Source organism: Martes martes (assembly GCF_963455335.1).
Source record: "Martes martes genome assembly, chromosome: 11".
Lineage (NCBI taxonomy): Eukaryota > Metazoa > Chordata > Mammalia > Carnivora > Mustelidae > Martes > Martes martes.
Genome location: NC_137899.1, coordinates 40,269,166 through 40,276,686, shown reverse-complemented (window position 1 = coordinate 40,276,686; position 7,521 = coordinate 40,269,166).

The window sequence follows — 7,521 nt, the reverse complement described above, 5'->3', positions numbered from 1 at the left end:
TTAAAAGTTGATAATCAATGTGTGTTTTTGACCACAATAGAAAGAAGTGTGATTTCATTGCTGCAAGGTAAATCTATAACAAAGCTAACCAATTTTACATATAAGATCATCCCTAGATAATCATTAAAATCAAAAGTCATTTGCAGGAGAAGGTAATTCATATACAAGTGTACTTTGCCAGGTTTCGTGTTTCTAGCTTCACAAATGACTCAGAAGAGAAGTGTGGAAATTGTTTCCTTATTTTTCAGGGACTTTATTACTTAGCTAGGTCATAAAAGTTAAATGCCATATACTTTGAAAATATATAAATGCTTAAGCTCTTTTAACCTTGACTTTTGTATTTGTAATTGCAAGTCTGACTTCTTCTGTACTGATGCAGAACAAAAAGTCAAACAACTATTTCCTCATAAATCCAGATGCCATTTGGATTCTGATTCCTTTTCTGGATACTGGATTAGGTGGAGACACTGTGTCCAGTCTCATAAGGAATGGTTTCAGCTGGTCAAGTCTCCCTCAGCTCTATCTTTTCTCTGAAATATGAGATACAGTCAATTCTCTGGTAGTTCTGCCATAAAGTTGATCCCCTAAACTTGAGCCAGAGAGGTCTCCAATATTCACTGAACTCTGGAGTTCTTATGTCATTGAGTGTTACCTTTTCCTATTGTGAAATTCTCTCTCTCTCATCATTCTGACCAGTAGATAACAGTAGGAACTGTGTATCTGGTTAACCTTGACCATCTATAAACGGCACGTACATGTTGGTCTCACTTTTTGACTTTAACCTAAGGAACAGAGTTGCATTTGTTTATCCATTTAAAAAAGCAAACTAACAATACATTTGATAGGTCTAAGAAAAATCATTCAGCTTGGTTATTGGTCTGAAACTTCATATTTAGTTGTGTTAAATATTAGAATTTTAAAATATTTTCTGTAAACTAGATTGAAATTCCAGTATATTTCCTGTATATTTAGGTGTATGCTAGTTTGTAAAACAAATGTGAGAAAACTAATGTATTCTATCAATGGTGTACTGATAATGCTTAACTTCTGGCTTCGCACAGGGATTAGGGGGCCCTGGTTTGCAGTATTTGCCCATTTCCACGGTGTCATTACTCCAACCATGGCCACTTCAAACTATCAACATAGAATTCCTGAAAATTTAATAGTCAGCCCTCAGGCCAGTACAACCCAGTACCAATTCATCACTGAAGAAAACCCATATATTATTAAAAAGATACATATGTTTAGTAATATATATATATACACACACACACACGCATATATATGTATCTTAGTACATATACTGAATGTATCTGTATATATACAATATATATGAATATACATATGTATGTGTATATTCAGTAAATTTTAAGCAGTATCTTCCTCAAAGTAAAATATGAAATTTAAAGTATGTTTGAGGGGCACCTGGGTGGTTCAGTGGTTTAAGCCTCTGCCTTCAGCTCAGGTCATGATCTCAGGGTCCTGGGATCAAGCCCCGTGTCGGGCTCTCTGCTCAGCGGGGAACCTGCTTCCCCCTCTCTCTCTGCCTGCCTCTCTGCTTACTTGTGATCTCTGTCTGTCAAATAAATAAATAAATAAAATCTTTAAAAAAATAAAAATAAAGTATGTTTGAAACTATTAATATGAATTTATAAAAGGCACATTCTGAGACAATAGTGGGTTATGTCATTAGCAACAACTTCACTTTTATCTAACAACATGATTTGCACTGTTATTTCTTTTAAAGTCCAGAGACACAGACGGATGGCATGACTTAAAAAGATAATCCAATAAAAGCAAGTCACTGAGAGATGCTAACAATTAGATTTGAGACTTGGGTTAATTTTGAATGTCCAGTCTGCTCCAAAGGTAAAAGGTAGGTTTGGGGTATCTCAGTCAGTTGAACCTCTAACTCTTGATTTCTTCTCCGGTCATGATCTTAGGGTCCTGGGATAGAGCCCTGAGTATCCAGCTCCACGCTCAGTGGGAATCTCCCTGAGATTCTCTCTCTCCGTCTCCCTACCCCTCACCCTTGGGTGCATGCACGTACTCCCTCTCTCATAAATAAATAAATATATACATATTTTTTTAAAAGATTTTATTTCTCTATTTGACAGACAGAGAGCCACTGAGCCACCCAGGTGCCCATAAATATATATATATATTTAATGTAGGTTTATTATTATTCAGGTTTGGGGAAACGAACAAATTAGGAGATGATCGCCACTGTCAAGATGGCTTGTTACTCACAGCAAGGAAGGGGGCACATCACGCAAAGACGGGGCCACACAGGGAAGCACCAGTCAGGAAGCAGAGGGAATGAGAAAGAAACATGGTAAGAGCCATTACTGTGTTTTCTGTGGGAAGAAACTGGAGAAGTAGGGTAAGCAGGTTTAGGATTGGCTAGCTTGAATAATCTCAGCAGGCTCTGGGGTATAAAGGCTGTCTGTCTGGTACCTGGCCCTTGGGTGATTAGGGCAGGAGAATAGTGTCCTGGGTATGAGAACCCAATAAAGAGGATGTCTTTGGGCACGGGCTCCACTGATTGGTTTGCATGTGAAAGGTGCTCTCACAGGTACATTGTTGATGATAATCTCTAGGAAGTGGCTTGGAAGGGGCAGTCCCTCCAGGGTCAGCAAGGCCCCAAACATCAAAACATCAAAAACACAAAATAAAATGGGTTAATTAATACAAATGAAGAAATGTACTTGAAATACTTCTATCAATCTTCCAATAGTTATTTTCCCCATAGGGATTATAAAAATTGGCCAATAAGCAGTCCAAGACATACTCTTTGGTAGGAATTTGAAATGAACATATTCTATTTTGCCAAATAAGAACCGACTGATATGCTCTGACAATCAACTAATTGGCAAAGTAGGAAGATTCCTTCTTATAAAAATGAAGGCCGCCAAGGAGGCACATACTTGAATAGAAAACCTGAGTGCTTCCAGCAGAGATGGGCCAAGAATCTATTTTTAGACAAAGCCAAGGTTTTCTTCCAAAAGTAATTCTGGATCTTCTTAGTACTTAGGTAAACAGATGAGGAAGACCTCAGTGTCCTGCTTTAGAAAGCAGCAGTACATTACCATAATTACTTTTGCCTGGGAACTATTTACAGGAAATGATACATAACTCAATAAAACACCCATAAGATATTGGATTTTCTAAAATATAATATTCTAGTGAACCTTCCAAGATGAAGTAGTTGCAAAATACATACCTACATATATTGATTTAATCTCCTCTATAGGATCAATCTGTATCATTAAGATATAAGTTTAGCAAATACTAGCTGAAGTCTACCCCCAAAATGATAACTTACATTTAATCCTGGTTGTTCTTAATCCCTTCTTTCTGGCAACAATTTAATAATGAAATAATGCGTAGTTTGTTTGGGGTATTAACTTATTCACTGACAATAAAAATATTTAATCAGGACATAGAATACTCATATTTATGTCCCCCAACAATGTTCACTGCAGGGGCATCTGGTGGTTCAGTTGGGTAGGCGTCTGACTCTTGATCTCAGCTCACGTCTTGATCTCAAGGATGCGAGTCTGAGCCCCGAGCTGGGCCTCACAATGGGCATGAGCCTACTTAATAAAAACAATTTCTTACTGAACATTTACCCTATATGAGGCATTGTGCTAAGCACTAAGAACTGTTATCCATAAATTATGTCAAGTCATTAGTTAGTCGGTTAATACACTTTCGCTGATCTTTGCGATACACCGATTATTGGATATATATGGTCAATAGGTACTCATCAAAATGCAAATTTTCATTTAGCTCTGTCTCCTGGGTATTTATGTTTATTGCATAGAGCAAAGTACAACACGAATGAGTATACTAAACTTACAACAACTGATCAAATCCACAAATATAAGTATATGGAAGTGTGTGCACGATTTTGGGCTTGGTTTTTTTAGTCTGTAAGTGCAGTAGCTTTTCACATTTAAGGTTGGTGAGTAGAAGGGGAGAGAAGCAGTAAGAAGCCCAGCCCAGATGGCAAACCGTGTCTTCAGTTCATCTGTGTGAACGCCTGGCTGGTTCCGTTAGTGCTCTTCAAGTCCCAAAGGCCCCAGTTACCTTGTTTTCTCCTGGCCACAAACATTTCCTTGCCCCACAGGAATCCCTTAATGCAGTGTTTCATTTCTTGACTTCCTCTTCTCCATTGTCAAAACTTTCCAGCCTGGTGTTTCATCACAGCAACTTTTGGCTCTTGTTGCCAACTAAGCCTAGTTGGCCCTTCAGCAGTTGCTCAGTTCGTTTTCATGACTATTAGCCGCTCTCATCAAGGCCAATGGCTGGACCTTGGGACCAAGCGGTATGTAACAATGAAGGAAAATCTTACGTAAGATTCTTGATCTGTTATTCTATTGGAATTCATGCTTTTCCCTTGTCAGGGTGTGGGAGTTCCTCCTACATTACATGTTAGTCCCTTTCTGGTTTTAGACATTGCAAATATCCCATGTCCCACGATGTCATGTCTCTTTTTGATCCTTAATTTTAATGTACTAATATTCATCTCTTTTTTTTGTCCTGGAATCTGTGCCATTTGGGTTTTCTTTAAGAAATCCTTCTTTATATCTCTACCACAATGATATTCTCCTATATTATCTTTTTCTTTCTTTCTTTCTTTCTTTCTTTCTTTCTTTCTTTCTTTCTTTCTTTCCTTCTTTTTTTTTTTTTTTTTCCAGTAGGCTCCATGCCCACTGTGGAGCCCAGTGCAGGGCTTGAACTCACGACCCTGAGATCAAGACCTGAGCTGAGATCAAGTGTCAGATGCTTAACTGACTGAGCCACCCAGGTGCCCTTATATTATCCTTTTTTAACATGATTGTTTTCCTTTTCACATTTAAGTCTTTCATCCATTTGGAGTCTGCCTTTTTATAGTGTTAGGTAGAGATCATGTTTCATAACCCTGGATTATTGTTATGAGAAATTGCCACATACTCATTGTAATAGCTATGGAAAAATAAAGAATAATGAGTTGTTTAATCAGTTGTAGAAAAATATTTTGTACTTCAGCAAAAAACTATGCATTGTCTATAACACATCCTTCCAGTTGTCTAGTAATACCCCTATTCATTGTCTTTGAGCAATTTTGTACCTCTGTTTAAATTGCAGATAATGAATGGATATGCAGACCCTGTTGTCTAATAGAGATTTGTTTGACCTCTCTAACTCCTATAGAAAAATCAGTTTTGCCTCCCTTGGTAATCTAATTCCTTTATTTCACATAAATTTGTGCTTGTTGACTTTTCCTTTGAACCAGTTTTAGCATCTGTCTGGTTCTCTCATTGATTAACCAGTAAAATAAAATCTTTAACACTATATAGGAATCATTTTCTATAACTATCTGAGAGTCATTTTAATTTCTTCTGAGAACTATCTTTTAACCCAGTTAGAACAATTATTCATGACGTGTTAGCTAGCTAACAACTTTTTTCCTCCAGATTTAAAAGTGCCATGTGTAAATTGAAATGATTCTTGAGATATGACATTAATATAACTATGCTTTAAGGAAGAAGCCCTTCCTTTATCTTAAAGCATCTCTTGTAAGGGGACTCTGGTCTGCTTGTGCCTAAGACTGGCCCAGAAGAGATGCTTGAGCAAGTGATACTGAGGTTACTTTCCTTAAGTTTGATGAGCCTGAAGCTCATTCCTTCAGCTTTATTTCCGTTCCTCTACTTCTTAGCAAATGGAAAAGGACATAGTGTTCTCCTGAAGAAATCGGGTTGTAGTAGCCGGGGCACAGGGGTTCCCAAACAGACCAGGTTCAGCCACTCACTGCTGACAGAATCCAAAGGCAGAGAGACAAGTCGTGGTGAAACAAGAAAGAAAGTTAGTTCTGTGGGGACCACAGTGGCCCAAAGTGCCAAAAATATTTCCAGGTTTTTATAAGGAAAATGCGGGGCAAAGTGGGTGGGGATGTGAAGGTAAGTGGTGAGGGTCAGATCCATCGTTGTCCTGGAGTCAATCATGGGTGGGGTTTGCTGGCTCAAGGTAGTCCTTATTGCTTGAGGGGCTAGTTTTGATTCCCCTGGAGGATGCTTTGCCCTCAGGGTAATCCGCCTGAGCACAGAGATAAGCTGGAAAGAAGAACCCAGCTAAAAAGTTTGAGGTCAAAATGGAGGCAGCCAAAGTCCTCTTTCAGTAGAAGTTAAAAAAAAAAAAAGACTAAACTTGAGAATCAGAAGTTTTGAGTTCTAGTCATAGTCCTGGGTAAGTGCCTAGAGTCTCTGGACTCCCATGTTCTAGTCTGTCAAATGTAGAGACTGGACTAGCCTTGTGACCACTTAACCTCATTTCATCCTTCACAATTAATTAGGATCTTTTTTTAAATAGCTACTATATGTGGCCACCAATATGTAGAGGTAAAGACTAGCACAAACTCGCTGTTAGGTGAGATGTATTACAAGGAAGGAAATCTCAGACTGAATTCCTCTACACATGCACACACTTACTAGCAAGCAGACACAAGATATTCCGTAAGCTCACAGAAGTCCCAATTCTCGGTTTTGTTCTTTTAGGCACTCCAACAAATTCCTTGTGTGGAAATTTCATTTGAGGATACTGTGCAATATCATAGCAGCAGAATTCAACTAACCATTTAGGAGGCAGAGGACAAAATTTTAAGTTACATATTTGCATGTAGAACTGGTTCAAAATATTAAATCTAGGATGCCATTCATTGTATTTCAAACTTTAAAGTGCATACAAATCGTATTTTATTTTTCCTTCCTTTCCACTATGTTCATCTGTTTTGTTTCTTAAATTTCACTTATGAGTGAAACCATATGATGTTTGTCTTTATCTGACTGACTTATTTCGCTTAGCATAATACCCTCTAGGTCTTTGCCATTGCAAATGGCAAGATTTCATTCTTTTTGATGGCTGAATAATGTTCCAGTAGAGAGTGAGGCAAACCATAAGAGACACTGAACTCTAGAAACAAACTCGGGGTTACTGGAGGGGAGGTTTTTGGGGGGATGGGGATAACTAGGTGATGGGCATTAAGGAGGACACATGATATAATGAGCACTGGGGGGCGCCTGGGTGGCTCAGTGGGTTAAAGCCTCTGCCTTTGGCTCAGGTCATGATCCCAGGGTCCTGGGATTGAGCCCTACATCAGGCTCTCTGCTCAGCAGGGAGCCTGCTTCCCCCTCTCTCTCTGCCTGCCTCTCTGCCTACTTTGTGATCTCTGTCTGTCAAATAAATAAATAAAATCTTAAAAAAAAAATAATGAGCACTGGGTATTACATGCAACTGATGAATCACTAAATTCTACCCCTGAAACTAAGAATATAGTATATGTTAACTGAATTGAATTTAAATAAAGAATTAAGGGGCGCCTGGATGGCTCAGTGGGTTAAGCCTCTGCCTTCGGCTTACGTCATGATCTCAGGGTCCTGGGATCGAGCCCCGCATCAGGCTCTCTGCTCAGCGGGGAGCCTGCTTCCCTCCCTCCTTCTCTCTCTCTGCGTGACTCTCTCCCTACTTGTGATCTCTGTC